This window comes from Moschus berezovskii, chromosome 2 (assembly GCF_049115385.1).
Source record: "Moschus berezovskii isolate FMDL1 chromosome 2, NW_MosBer_1.0, whole genome shotgun sequence".
Classification (NCBI taxonomy): domain Eukaryota; kingdom Metazoa; phylum Chordata; class Mammalia; order Artiodactyla; family Moschidae; genus Moschus; species Moschus berezovskii.
The window spans coordinates 124,362,185-124,379,005 of NC_142461.1; the positions used below are offsets into that span (position 1 = coordinate 124,362,185).

At 37.5% G+C, this 16,821-nt stretch overlaps 1 protein-coding gene across 1 annotated transcript in view; it reads right to left on the minus strand.

The window, feature by feature from the left end:
* The window catches only part of CERKL (CERK like autophagy regulator), a 153,191-nt gene that overhangs the window by 73,773 nt on the left and 62,597 nt on the right, over window positions 1-16,821 (minus strand). The window lies entirely within an intron of this gene.

Sequence of the window (16,821 nt, forward strand, 5' to 3'; positions counted from 1 at the left end):
CTTAGCAACCCCATGGACTGCAGCCTACCAGGCTCCTCCATCCTTGGGATTTTCCAGGCAAGAGTACTGGAGTGGGGTGTCACTGCCTTCTCCTCTACTGTCTGAGCCACCAGGGAAGCCCATGAGAATTGCTACAAAACCTAAAAGCCTGATTTTGCTGTGCCAGTCAGCTTTGCAGAGAGTTTGGTGGTAACATCAGGCCTTGAATTACAAAATAGACCTCTCAGAGCAAACAGGACATGAGGAGCAGTCCAAACAGATAGCATTTCCTAACTTTGTCACTTTGCAAGCGGGCAGGAAATGAGGGATGTGAGAACAGGGCTCAGCTTAAGTGCCGCAGAGAGCCTAAGAACCAAGTCACGCAGGCAGCTTCATCTTTGCCCATCTCTTCTCTTTTCATTAGAAAAAAGTAAAGTGTATAATTAGTAGAAACAGAAAATGCTCCTCCCCAATTTACATAATATTACACTTAATGTCTTTTCAAAGAATAAAAGTTTTTAAGAAGATGTTTTCTTTAATAATGATAAATAAGAAGAAAAAAATGGTTGATCTGAAATCTCAATGCTTCAGCATGTAGCCATTGCAAACTCCACATACCTATCTTGAATAGCAATGAATATATTCATATTTGATTATAATAAAATTCCTGGAGTTACGTATAATATCTACATAAGCACCATACAATTTCATTACCATTAATGGTTATTCTAATGAATACCAGGGGGCTTAATAATAATTTGTCACAATATGAAATATTATGTATTTCCTAGTATGCACACTGTGAGAATGCTGCTTTATTACATTTTACTTTATTTCTTTCCAGTGAAAAAGTTGTTAAATGACAATTCATTATACTCTCATTGAAGGACTGATCCAACTTTTAATATTTCCTATAGGCTTATAACATTTGTGATTTGCTTAGGAAATTTTGATAAACATAAAACCTGGAAATCAGTCACAAACCAGTGTGTTTCTGTTTTTAAAATTCCTTTATGGTAATAAAAAGAAGTTTGTTATCTTTTTCATACTTCATTTCTAATCCATTCCAAGGCACTGGAAGACCTCAATTAATAATGGTGACAGTTATGAGGATGAATTTTTTTTAAGGACTCAGAAATGTGGTACAATATTACTGTTCACCCTGAGAGCTAGGGGTAAGCTTCAGACTCCAAGAATCCAGAGTTCTAAATCATCATATTTGGAAAAGAAGTCTAGAAAGGTATAATCTTCAAATAAGATAATGTAGCTCCTTCCTAACTAGTGTTTGAAGTCCCTTTTTCAGGAAAGAGTCTAAACATGTACAATAAATATATTATACTTTAAGAGTTGTGGAGTATGCATACAGTAGATCTGAAAGGAAATAGCATATCAACTAAGGACTTATTTTCCAGATTCATGCAGATACAAATTTGTTTCCAGCTCCTCCATCACATTACTAGCTCTGTAACTTCAAACTAGCAAAATATTAAACTATTTAAGCCTTGGTTTTCTCATGTATAAACTGAGTACATTAATAAAAATAATTTACTTAATTCTGCTATCTGCTAAATCATACATTATTTTAATCCTTCAAACCTCACAACTAAGCTTATAAAATAAGCTATATCATTCCCATTCCCCTTTTCACATGAGAAAATATTTATAGCTCGATGCTATTATAAGGATTTAATGAGATAATTAATAAAAATTGCTTACAAAAGTGGCACATAGTAAATGCTTAATAAATGTCAGCTATTATCATTAAGACTTAACTTTTTAAAATAATGACTTCTCTATAATTCAGTCAAGGGAGAAATATTAACTAATTCATTTAACAGCATGAAAACAATTCAACATTTTACTGGAAATAGTTTTCTCTAAAAATATTTAGACCTTATTTAGTCTTTGATGTAATCACATGATAAAATATAATAAAACATATCTAATTTTTTTCCAGAGAAGAAATTTAACACAAAGGACATATTTAAAAGAACTATTATATAGCAAAAGAATTAGAAACATATTAGAAAAAACTTGAGAATAAATATATCTCCAAATTTATTTTCTCAAGGTAATCTGTTGTGACTGAAACAGGAATATAATTTTCTTCTATAAGACATTAACTACTTGTTTTTAAACATAATTATCAATTATATACAAAATATATCCCTCCCTTAGGATAAATATGTTACAGAAGCCTGTAAGAAGCCCTTGGGAAGATGGCCTTTTGTCACTCATCCCAAGTATAAACAGCATCAATAGTTTCTAAAGAACAAATTCAAGCTTGCCTTCAGCTGAAGGAGTCATGGCTATGAGTCAGAGCTGATGCTAATGAGCAAAGGAACAAGAAAAACCTTGGCATGCCTCTGTCAGTCATTACTGGGCTTTTGTGAACCTTGATGGGTTGCTAGGGACATTATCACCAAGACCTGGCCCCACCCAATAACCTGCAGGCTCCAGTACTGGGACCACTCAGGACAAACAGAAAACAAGGTGAGAACACCATCACACCCATCAGACAGGCTGCCGAAAGACTTCCTGAGCCCACAGTCACCTCAAGACATACCCCTTGACATGGTCCAGCCCACCAGACCCTATTCCATCCACCAGTGAGAAGTCACCAACCCCTCCCACAGAAAGTCTGCACAAGCCTCTAGACGAGACTCAACCACCACGGGTCAGAAACCAGAAGTAAGAAATAACAGTCCCATAATCTGTAGAGCTGAGTCTGCAAACAGGTCAGAACCCACCTTGGGACCAGAGCTGGTTCCTCACCATTTGATGACACAAAGAACATCCCCTACAGAGGGAGACTTCTCCAAGGTTTAGAAACATACCTAAACTTCCACATACATAAAAATACAAATAGAAGTTTAGACATGAGTTTAGAAAATGAGCCAGCAGAGGGATATGTTCCAGATGAAGGAATAAGATAAAACCTCAGAGCAACCAGTGATGAGGAGATAGGCAATTTACCTGAGAAAGAGTTCAGAGTAATGACTGTAAATATGATTCAAGAACTCAGGAAGAGAATGGATGCACAGAGAAGTTGCAAGAAGTTTTAACAAAGAATTAGAAAAATAAAGATCAATGAGAGTTGAAGAATACAATAACAGAAATGAAAAATACACTAGAAGGAATCAACAGCAGAATAAATGAGGCAGAAAAACAGATGATTGAGCTGGAAAACAGAATGGTAATAACTGCTGACATGGAACAGAATAAAGAATAAAAAGAAACAACGAAATTTAAGAGCCCTCTGGGACAACATCAAATGCTACATTTGCATTATAGGGGTCTCAGAAAGAGAAAGAGAGATAAAGGGCCACAGAAAATATTTGAAGAGATAATGGCTGAAAACATCTCTAATATGGGAAAGGAAATAGTCACCCAAGTCCAAGAAGCACAGAGTTCCACACAGGATAAACCCAAGGAGAAACATGTCAAGACACATATTAATAAAAAAGACAAAAATTAAAGACAAAGAGAAAATATTAAAAGCAACAAAAAACAAACAAGGGAATCCCCATAAGGTTCTTAGCTGGTTTTTCAGCATAAATTCTATAGGCCAGAAGAGAGTGGCCAGAAGAGAGATATATTTAAAGTGATGAAAGCAGAAAACCTACAACCAAGAATACTCCACCCAGCAAGGCTTTCATTCAGATACGATGGAGAAATCAAAAGCTTTACAGATAAGCAAAAGCTCAGAGTATTCAGAATCACCAAACCAGCTTTATAACAAATGCTGTAAGAATTTCTTTAGGCAGAAAAGAAAAGGCCACAACTAGAAACAAAGAAAATATGAATGGGAAAACTCACTAGTAAAGGCAAACATACACAAAGGTAGGAAATCATTCATTCACAAATATGATATTTAAACTAATATCTGTGAGAAGAGCACAAATGCAGGATATTTGAAATGCATTTGATATTAATAGATCAGTAACTTAAAATAATTATGTATATAGAAAGAGAATTCTATACCAAAAACTCACGGTAACCACAAACTAAAAACCTATGGTAGATATACACGTGAAGAAAACAGAATTCAAACACAATACTATCAGTTCAGTTCAGTCGCTCAGTCGTGTCCGACTCTCCGTGACCCAGTGAATCACAGCACGCCAGGCCTCCCTGTCCATCACCAACTCCCGGAGTACACTCAAACTCATGTCCACTGAGTTGGTGATGCCATTCAGCCATCTCATTCTCTGTTGTCCCCTTCTCCTCCCGCCCCCAACCTTTCCCAGCATCAGAGTCTTTTCCAGTGCGTCAACTTGTCACATGAGGTGGTCAAAGTATTGCAATTTCAGTTTTAGCATCAGTCTTTCCAATGAGCACCCAGGATTGATCTCCTTTAGAATGGACTGGTTGGATCTCCTTGCAGTCCAAGGACTCTCAAGAGTCTTCTCCAACACCACAGTTCAAAAGCATCAATTCTTCGGTGATCAGCTTTCTTCACAGTCCAACTCTCACATCCATACACGACCACGGGAAAAACCATAGCCTTGACTAGACGGACCTTTGTTGGCAAAGTAATGTCTCTGCTTTTTAATATACTATCAAGGTTGGTCATAACTTTCCTTCCAAGGAGTAAGCGTCTTTAAATTTCATGGCTGCAATCAGCATCTGCACAATACTATAGATAGTCATAAAATCACAAGACAATGAAAGAGCAAGGGAAGAAAAAAAATCCAAAAACAAACCCAAAACAATTAACAAATGGCAATAAGAACAAACATCACTAATTATCTTAAATGTAAAAAGATTAAACGTTCCAACCAAAAGACTTAGGCTGAATGGATACAAAAACAAGATCCATATACACGCTGTCTACAAGAGACCCATTTCAGATCTAGAGAGACATACAGACTGAAAGTGAGGGAATGGAAAAAGGTATTCCATGCAAGTAGAAGTCAAAAGAAATTTGGAGTAGCAATATTCATGTCAGACAAAATAAACTTTAAAATAAAGACTGTTACAAGAGAGAAAGAAGGACTCTACATAATGATCGAAGAATCAACCCAAGAAGATATAACAACTGTAATATATATGCATCCAACATAGGAGCACCTCAATACATAAGACAAATACAAGCAGCCATAAAAGAAATAGAAATGAAAGGAAATAAAATTGGAAAAGAAGCAGCAAAAATTTCATTGTTTGCAGATTACATGATACTAGCTACAGAAAATCCTGGAGATACTAAAACTCAATGGATTTGGTAAACATGGAGGATATAAACTTAATACATAGAAATCTGTTGTGTTCCTATCACTAACAAAAGGTCAGAAAGAGAAATAAGGAAATAATTTCATTTACCATGGCATCAAAAAGAACAAAATACCTAGGAATAAACCTACCTAAGGAAGCAAAGACTTGTAATTTGAAAACTATAAGATGCTGATGAAAGAAATGGAGATGACAAAAACAAATGGAAAGATATACTGTGTTCTTAGATTGGAAGAATCAATATTGTCAAAGTGACTATATGACCCAAGGCAATCTACTGATTTAGTGTAATTTCTATCAAATTACCAAAGGCATTATTCATGGAACTCGAACAAAATACTAAATTTGTATGGAAACATGGAAGACAGTGAATGGCCAAAGCAATCTTGAGAAAAAACAGAGACAGAGGAATCAGGTTTCCTGACTTCAGATTACAATAAAAAGCTACAGAAATCAAAACAGTGTGGTACTGGCACAAAAACAGAAATCAGAAAATCAATGAACAAAATAGACAGCCCAGAAATAAACCCATGCACATATGGCCAATTAATCTATGTATGACAAAGGAAGGAAGAACATAAAATGGAGAAAACAAAGTCTCTTTAATAAATACTGCTGGGAAAATTAGACAGCTATATGCAAATGAATGATTTTAGAACATTCTCTAACATCATATACAAGAACAAACTCAAAATAGATTAAAGGCCTAAATGTAAAACTGAATACTATAAAACTTCTAGAGGAAAACACAGGCAGAACATTCTTTGACATACATCATAGCAATAATAATTCTTTTCAGCCTATCTCCGAGAGTAATGAAAAAAAAAAAAAAAAGGGACCGAATTAAACTTTGAAGCTTTAGCATGGCAAAGGACACCATTAAAAAAAAAAAAAAAGACAACCTACAGGATGGCAGAAAATATTTGCAGTTGATGCAACTAACAAGGGATTAGTCTCCAAAATCTACAATTAGCTCAGTATCAAAAAAAAAAAATTCCAATCAAAAATGGGTACATTTAAGAGAGAACAAGATGGCGGAGGAGTAGGTGGACGTGGAGTACATCTCTCTCCACAGATGTATCAGGAATACACCTTCAGACAAAGAAATGCATGCAGCACACCCGCTGAGAGTGAACAGGAGTACCTGACAGTGGAAAAGAATATATAGAACCACGCAAAACTCAGTAGGACAAAGGAACCAGGGGAAAAAACAGGAGAGTTAGTAGGACTGGACCTGCCCTCAGTGGGTGGGGGAACTGAAGTAGGGGTCCAATCCCCACAGCAGGGCAACTGTCTGAGTCAGAGGAGAAACTTTTAAGGCTGTGAGTGAAACAGCTGTGGCAGCCCAAAAGGAATGAGAATCAGACAGTCCTTGCCACAGCCATACATACCCCAGACAGGAATGCTGGTCTCCTGGAAGGGGCAGCAGCTGGGAGCTGAAGTTTAGGGATTGTGGAGCAATCCCAGGGCGAGGGCTGCTGTTGACTTCAGAGAGACGGATTGAGGGGATGTAAGGGAGGAGATCATGGTGGGAAATGCCAGGGGAGGAAAGCCAGGCAACCATGGAAGCAAGGTGATACTGCTGAGTCACACGTTGGGGGTGGAGTCATCACCATAGCCTCTCTCTCCCCACACTCCAGCATCAGCAACTGAACAATAGAGAGGCTGGCCCACCAAATGCCTGACGCACTGAACTACAGAGTAGGACCCTACCCGGGGTGCTCCTTTAAGTGTCTGATGAGCTGATCTACAGAGTAGGACCCCAGCCAGGGGGCCCCTCTATGTGTGTGATGCACCGCACAACAGAGAAGGACCCCAGGCAAGGGAGCCCTCTAAGTTCCTGAACAGGCGGAGCTATGGAGAAAGACTAGCCAAAGAGGCCTTCTATCTCCAGTTACAAGAGGCTCAAAAAAGACTCTGGTGGGGCCATAACTTCTGCAGCAGAGGCAGTCCATTTATGATTAAAACTCTTCAAAAAATGGGCATAGAAGGAACTTACCTCAATATAGTGAAGGCCATATATGATAAGCCTATAGCAAACATTATTCTCAATGGTGAAAAACTGAAAGCATTCTCCCTAAGATCAGGAACAAGACAAGGGAGTCCACTTTTGCCACTATTATTCAACATAGTTCTGGAAGTCCTAGCTACAGCAATCAGAAAAGAAAAAGAAATAAAAGGAATCCAGATTGAAAAAGAAGTAAAGCTCTCACAGTTTGCAGATGACATGATACTGTACATAGAAAAACCTAAAATAGTATCAGAAAACTACTAGAGCAAAGTTGCAGGATACAAAATCAATATACAGAAATCACTTGCATGTCTATATACAAATGATGAAAAATCAGAAAGAGAAATTAAGGAATCAATCCCATTCACCATTTGAAACAAAAAGAATTAAATATCTAGGAGTAAACCTACCTAAGGAGACAAAAGAACTGTATACAGAAAATTATAAGACACTAATGAAAGAATCAAAAATGACATAAACAGATGGAGAGATATTCCATGTTCCTGGGTAGGAAGAATCAACATTGTGAAAATGACTATACTACCAAATGCAATCTACAGATTCAATGCGATCCTTATCAATTTACCAATGGCATTTTTCACAGAACTAGAACAAAAAATCTCATACTTCATATGGAAATAAAAGACCCTAAATAGCTAAAGCAGTCTTGAGAAAGAAGAATGGAGCTGGAGGAATCAACCTTCCTGATTTCAGGTTATACTACAAAGCTACAGTCATCAAGACAGTATGGTTCTGGCACAAAAACAGAAATATAAACCAATGGAACAAGATAGAAAGCCCAGAAATAAACCCATGCACCTATGGGTACCTTATTTTTGACAAAGGAGGCAAGAACATACAATGGGACAAAGACAGCCTCTTCAATAAATGGTGCTGGGAAAACTGGACAGCTCCATGTAAAAGAATGAAATTAGAACACTTCCTAACACCATACACAATGATAAACTCAAAATGGATTAAAGACCTAAATGTAAGACCAGAAACTATCAAACTCTTAGAGGAAAACATAGGCAGAACACTCGATGACATAAATCAAAGCAAGATCCTCTATGACCCACCTCCTAGAGTAACAGAAATAAAAACAAAAGTAAACAAGAGGGAACTGATTAAACTTAAAATCTTTTGCACAGCAAAGGAAACTATAAGCAAGGTGAAAAGACAGCCCTCAGAATGGGAGAAAATAATAGCAAATGAAACAACTGACAAAGCATTAATTTCCAAAATATACAAGCAGCTCAACAACTCAATACCAGAAAAAGAAACAACTCAATCAAAAAGTGGGAAAAAGACCTAAACAGACATTTCTCCAAAGAAGACATACAGATGGTTAACAAACACATGAAAATATGCTAAACATTGCTCATTATTAGAGAAATGCAAAGCAAAACTACAAGGAGATATCACCTAAAACCGGTCAGAATGTCCATCATCAAACAGTCTACAAAAAACAAATGCTGGAGAAGGTGTGGAGAAAAGAGAACACTCTTACACTATTGGTGGGAATGTAAACTGATACAGTCACTATGAAAGACGGTGCTGCTGCTGCTGCTACTAAGTCACTTCAGTCGTGTCTGACTGTGTGACCCCATAGACGGAAGCCCACCAGGCTCCCCCGTCCCTGGGATTCTCCAGGCAAGAACACCGGAGTGGGTTGCCACCTCCTTCTCCAATGTGTGAAAGTGAAAAGTGAAAGTGAAGTCGCTCAGTCGTATCCAACCCTTAGCGACCCCATGGACGACAGTCCACCAGGCTCCTCCATCCATGGGATTTTCTAGGCAAGAGTACTGGAGTGGCTTACCATTGCCTTCTCCGGAAAGATGGTATGGAGATTCCTTAAAAAACGAGGAATAAAACCACCATATGACCCAGCAATCCCACTCCTAGGCATATACCTTGAGGAAACCAAAATTGAAAGAGACACATGTATCCCATTGTTCACTGCAGCACTGTTTTCAACAGCTGGAACATGGAAGCAACCTAGATGTTCATCGACAGATGAATTGATAAAGAAGTTGTGGTACGAATACACAACGGAATATTACTTAGCCATAAAAAGGATCTCATTCGAGTCAGTTCTAATGAGGTGGATGAACCTAGAACCTATTATATATACAGAGTGAAGTGAGTCAGAAGGAGAAAGATAAATACTGTGTTCTAATGCATATATATGGAATCTAGAAAATGGTACTGAAGAATTTATTTACAGGGCAATGATGGAGAAATAGACATAGAGAATAGAATTATGGACTTGGGGAAAGGGGAGGTGAGGGTAAGACATATGGAAAGAGTAACATGGAAACTTACATCACCATATGTAAAACAGATAGCCAACGGGAATCTTCTGTATGGCTCAGGAAACTCAAACAGGGGCTCTGGATCAACCTAGAGGGGTGGGATGGAGAGGGACATGGGAGGGAGTTTCAAAAGGGTGGGGATATGGCTGATTCATGTTGAGGTTTGAGAGAAAACAGCAAAATTCTGTAAAGCAATTATCCTTCAATAAAAAATAAATACATTTTTTAAAAATGGGTACATCTAAAAAGACATTTCTCCAAAGAATATATACCTATGGTCAAAAGGCACATGAAACTATGCTCAATATCACTAATTACTAGAGAAATGCAAATAAAAACTATAATAAAGTATCAGAAAAAGTATCAAACTGGTCAGAATGGCCAAAATCAAAATGTGTATAAATAAATGCTGGCAGGTGTAGAGAAAAAGGAACCCTCCTACACTGTCGGTAGAAATGTAAATTGGTATAGCCACTATGAAAAACAGCATGGGGTTCCTGAAAAAGAATAAAAAATAGGCAATACGATACTGAAACTTTACTCCTGTACAGATATCTAGAGAAAACCATAACTGAAAAAGATATGTGCACCTCAATGTTCATAGCAGCACTATCTGTAACAGCCAAGATATGAAAGCAACCTCAACACACATCAACAGATGGATGGATAAAGAAGAGTTGGTGTATATGTTTGAGTGAAGTTGCTCAGTCGGGTCCGACTCTTTGCGACCCCATGGACTGTCGCCTACCCTGCTCCTCTGTCCATGGGATTTTCCCGGCAAGAGTACTGGAGTGGGGTGCCATTTCCTTCTTCAGGAGATCTTCCCGACCCAGGGATCAAACCCAGGTCTCCCGCATTACAGGCAGACACTTTACCATCTGAGCCACCAAGGAAGCCCAGGGAATATTACCCAGACATAAAAAAAATGAAATAGTGGCATCTGCAGCAACATGGATGGATCTAGAGATTCTCATATACATGAAGTAAACCAGACAGAAAACAACAAATATTTCATTTACACGTGGAATCTAAAAAAAAAAAGATACAAATGAACATATTTACAAACAGAAATAGATTTACAGACATAGAGAACAAATTTATGGTTACGGAGAAGACTCTTGAGAGTCCCTTATACTGCAAGGAGATCCAACCAGTCCATTCTAAAGGAGATCAATCCTGGGTGTTCATTGGAGGGACTGATGCTAAAGCTGAAACTGCAATACTTTGGCCACCTCATGCAACGAGTTGACTCACTGGAAAAGACTCTGATGCTGGGAAAGGTTGGGGGCGGGAGGAGAAGGGGACGACGGAGAATGAGATGGCTGGATGGCATCACCGACTCTGTCGACATGAGTTTGAGTGAACTCCGGGAGTTGGTGATGGACAGGGAGGCCTGGCGTGCTGTGATTCATGGGGTCGCGGAGAGTCGGACACGACTGAGTGACTGAACTGAACTGAACTGAACTGAAAGGAGGATAGGGATAAATTTGGATTAGGGGATTAAAATATACACACTATATATACTATATACAAAAATAGATAAGCGACAAGGACCTACTGTCTAGCACAGGGAACTACACTAAATATCTTGTAATAACATATACTGGAAGAGGCTGTAAAAAAAGAATATATACATACATATATAAATCACTCTGCTGTACACCTGAAACTAACACAACTTTGTAAGTCAACTACATTTCAATAAAAAATTTCAAATTTTTTCTTAAAAGTCAAAAAAATTTAAAAAAAAATTTTTTAAGTGACATGCATAATTTTAATGTCCAACTCAACTGTTCATAAACCAAAATCTTAAATCTTTTTTTTTTGGTGCTTCAAAGAAAAATAACCATACTTCAGACATAAAGTCTACAGAAAATAATTTGTCCCTAAGGAAACAAGTGACAGCTCAAACAGTTCACAACGAAATGTCTGAAGTTCATACTTTTGACATATAACTAATACTCATTTTAAGACAACTGTTATATTCTTAATTTCCAATTTATTTTTCCTTATATCATTTGGCACTATATCCAAGTAAAACTTCACATCATTCTGGTCTCCTGCTAATAAAAATTCAACCTGGTTCATGATAATATAATTGACAATATAGTTTGGATTATTTTTTAAACCCCAAAATTTGTTTCACCCTTAATTTCTTGCACAAGACAAAATAAATATTAAACAAACTATTGTTTAGAAGCCCCAGTTTTTACTATTAAGGAAAGAATCCTCTGAAAATCAAAATTATTATCACATGGAAAACAGATTTGACATCTTTGGGAAACTGGGAAAAAATACTCTTAGAAATAAAAGCCAAATATTTAAGTAATTTTGCTATTTTCTTCATTTTTCATACCTAAAAACTGAGGATGGCTATTGAAATAGAAGCTAAGAGAAGACTACATTACAAGGACAAAGTATTCTTAATCAAAGTGGATCATTCATATTTGCCTACTTCATGAAATTAGCATTTAGAAATAAATAGAAAAATATGATATTGGAACTAAATCAAATGTGGGCTAAAATTACCTTTGTCGATTGTCTCAGAGTAATAAACATTACAAATAAATTAGCAAAACCAAAACCATTACAAATAAATTAGCGAAGTCTAACAATAAAATTCCAACCAAGGTCCATCTAGTCAGGGCAATGGTTTTTCCCGTGGTCTTGTATGGATGTGAGAGTTGGACTGTGAAGAAAGCTGATCGCCGAAGAATAGATGCTTTTGAACTGTGGTGCTGGAGAAGACTCTTGAGAGTTCCTTATACTGCAAGGAGATCCAACCAGTCCATTCTAGAGGAGATCAATCCTGGATGTTCATTGGAGGGACTGATGCTAAAGCTGAAGCTGCAATACTTTGGCCACCTCATGCGACGAGTTGACTCACTGGAAAAGACTCTGATGCTGGGAAAGGTTGGGGGCGGGAGGAGAAGGGGACGACGGAGAATGAGATGGCTGGATGGCATCACCGACTCTGTGGACATGAGTTTGAGTGTACTCCGGGAGTTGGTGATGGACAGGGAGGCCTGGCGTGCTGTGATTCATGGGGTCGCGGAGAGTCGGACACGACTGAGCGACTGAACTGAACTGAACTGAACTGAACAATAAAATTCAATAGTCCCATGATAAAAGAGCTAGTCATTATTTTTTAACCATTCCTTTTATTTTGTAGTTCTGGCTTTTATCTTCTCTGCCTATTTTAATATACGGGTATTACCCAACATTCTGTATTTAGCCCTCTGCTTTTTTAAAAGAAATTCTATACTACTTCTTTATAATATTTCATCTATTCCCATCATATCAGCATTTTTTTAATCCACTGTTTTGCACAAAACTAGTTTAAAACAGTCTTTGGACTTAATGATATCTAAAATTCAAGTGTAAGTCATTTATATTTTTTGATGCAAAGTTCTATCACCCACCAAACTTAAGTTAGGTCTGTTTCAAATACAAATTCCTTGATTGGTAACTTTTTTTCTTTTTTTAATTTTTTGGAAACCAACAACCATTATCTGCCAGACCTGACACAGTATATGTAGTAGAATAGGGACAATGGATGTGAGACAGAGAGATAATCCACAAATAAACCCAATTCTGGGGAAATCAGAACCAAAGAGGACCAGGAAGACGTAAACAATCACCCTGAACCCAGGAAGACCAGGAAAGACACAGGCCACCTCCACTTACAGAAAGAGTCCTGATCCAATTGTAAATATTTGATTCTCAGGCAATAGGCACTTCAATGAACACCTGGATTGCATGGCTTTGAAAGTGAAGAAAGTATGAAGAAAAATGTTCTAAGACTGCAACCTTAAAAAGGAAGTATCAGTATCACGCAGCATTTGGTAGAGCTTTGGAGCCTTAAGAGTGCATCTGTTGCATAACGAAGCTGTCCCAGGACTGTCTTCCTGGGGCTTGGAGATAGTAGCTGGCTTCTCCTGAAGGACCTACTGAGACCGCTCAGGGGCAGAAATGGTTAACAGTCATTCATTCAAACCACCTTGATTCAGTTCCTTCATTTTTACTGGATGATTTCAACTCTGTTGTGTTTGCACTGGTTGATTTCAGAAGTCAGTCTATTTGCTCTTCATCAGCAAAATTGCTCTGTCCTCCAGGACCATGCTAAAGAACATGATCTCATGTATTTCACTACCTCCAAATGTTATCAAAGTCAACAATACAAAAAGTAACATTTTCAAAGGATGATAGCCTAAGAAATATGTAGTTTATTCATCTCTCTAATTAGCTTAGATTTTAATCCTGGATCAAACCAAAACATTACTCATTAAGCTGAACAAATATTTGGATAGTATTTTTGTGGGGTGTGTGTGTTTGGACAAGTTCCTCTTCTTTAATAAAATTGCTTTTACTAAATTGAGCTTTGTTGGGATGCCCGCTGCTTGCTTGCTGCTGGTTTTTATGGATGAGATATATTGCAGAAGTTGTCTCTTACATCACTCAGCCAGCCCTTCACAAGCCCCAAGGGAGAAGATTTCTTCAAGATTTTCAGTGCAAGGAAGAGCTTTGACTCTCCTGAACAAATGACCCATTCCTATTTTATAGACCATGCAAGTCCCATGAACACCTGCTCATGTAAGGGAAATTTAATTCAATTAAGTTTTCATTTTCATTTTAACCTCTTTTTATCTCTTCTCAAATGAATTTTAAATAAGAATGCTGTAAAAGACCCACTGTTAAAGTGGAATGATTTTAGTTAAATGTATATATATATATATACACACACACACACACATATATATATCTCCTTCCTCAGTCTCTCTATATATAAATAGACATGTATATATACATTCTTTATGTTTCTAGAGAGATGGACCAAACTTTGGCCTCTGTAGTTTCCTGTTTTCTTAATCAGGTTTCCTTACACTTGAAGGGACCATTTAGTAACAGGTCTCATAGTTTTAATAGGTCACTTCAACCCATCTTCTATACATACAACTATATCAGCTGGCTGCCCTTGACCAACTTGGGTCCTCAGTCTTCTCGATGAATGATTTCTGGCCTGAAAACTTAACATCACCATGTGCCTGCTCTTTGTCTGGCACCCAGATCTGTCCTGAATCATCTCTACCCCAAGCTGTGCATCAACAGTAACTGCCTCTACCCGAGTCAACCTAGGAAACAGGAAAAAATGGACAAAAAAAGAAAAAAGCAAGATTTATAAGTCTGTGAGAAAAAAAATCCTAAAACTCAGTTTGATTATACGCTAACTAGATACCTTTAGAAATCTAATGTGCTTTATACGTTCAGTTCAGTTCAGTCACTCAGTCATGTCTGACTCTGTGAACCCATGGACTGCAACACACCAGGCCTCCCTGTCCCTCACCAACTCCTGGAGTTTACTCAAACTCATGTCCATTGAGTCAGTGATGCCATCCAACCATCTCATCCTCTGTCATCCCCTTCTCCTTCTGCCCTCAATCTTTCCCAGCATCAGGGTCTTTTCCAATGAGTCAGTTCTTCACATCAGGTAGCCAAAGTATTGGAGCTTCAGCATCAGTCTTTCCAGTGAATATTCAGGACTGATTTCCTTTAGGATGGACTGGTTGGATCTCTTTGCAGTCCAAGGAACTCTCAAGAGACTTCTCCAACACCACATTTCAAAAGCATCAATTATTTGGCACTCAGCTTTCTTTATAGTCCAACTTCATATGTGTATTCATGTATACTTTATTTAATATGTAAAGTATAAATATCATTGAAAAATTTAAGATACACTGAATTCATAAGGAATAATATTCCAGAAAATATTCTCTTTTCTCTGGATATTACCTTTAGGAAAAACTACCCTGAAATATAGACAATTTAAATTATCTTCAAAAAACTGTTATTCTCATTAGACGGCCACATATAAATCAATGAAGTTAGAAAACTCCCTTACACCATATACAAAAATTTAATTCAATTCAAAATGGCTTAAAGACAAATAAATATAAGACACAACACCCCAAACTCCTAGAATAGCAGATAGAAAAAACATTCTGTGACATAAATCACACCGATGTTTTCTAAAGTCAGTCTCCCAAGGCAAAATAAATAAAAGCAAAAATAAACAGTGGGACCTACTCAAACTTATAAGATTTTGCACACCAAAGGAAACCATAAACAAAACAAAAAGACAAACTACAGACTGGGAGAGAATTGCAAAAGATGTATTTAGTCCATACAACTCAATTTCAAAAAACAATACTTTCAAAAAATAGGCAAGAGACCTGAACAGACATTTCTCCAAAGAAGACATACAGATAGCCAACAGGCAAATGAAAAGATGCTCAATATTGTTAATTATTTGAGAAATACAAATCAAAACTACAGTGAGGTATCACCTCACACAGATCAGAATGGCCATCATCAAAAACTCTGCAAATATATGCTGGAGGGGGTGTGTTGAAACAAGAACCGTCCTACACTGTTGATGGGAATGTAAATTGGTGCAGCCATTATGAAGAACAGTATAGAAGTTCATTAAAAAAACTAAAAACAGAGTTACTGTCTAATCCAGCAATCCCACTCCTGGGCATACATCCAGAAAAACTAACTGCTATAATTCAAAAAGATACATGCACCCCGATGTTCACGGTGGCACTATATACAACAGCCAAGACACAGAAGCAACTTCAAGGTCTGTCAACAGATGAAGGAATAAAGAAGACATGGGTTGTGTGTGTGTGTGTGTGTGTGTGTGTGTACGCCTGTATCCTGACTTCAGTCATGTCCAACTCTTTGTGATGCTACAGACTGTAGCACACCAGGTTCCTCTGTCCATGGGATTCTCCAGGCAAGAATATTGGAGTGGGTTGCCATGCCCACCTCCAGGGGATCTTCCTAACCCAGGGATCAAATATGAGTCTCCTAAGTTTCGTGCATTGGAAGGCAGATTGTTTATTACTAGTGCCACCTGGGTGTATATACATACATATATATTTATGTATATATACACAAATATATGTAAATGTGTGTATATTTATATATGTATATGTTTGTAATGGAATACTACTCAGCCATTAAAAAAGAATGAAATAATGCCACTTGCAGCATCATGAATAGACCTAGATATTGTCATACTAAGTGAAGTAAGTCAGAAAGAGAAAAACAAACACCATATGATATTACTTATTATGTGGAATCTAAAAACTGGACAAACGAACTTATTTAAAACATAGAAACACAGAGACATAGAAAACAAACTTATGGGTACCAAAGGGGAAAGGGGAGGGATAAATCAGGAGTATGGTATTAATAGATGCACACTAACATATATAAACT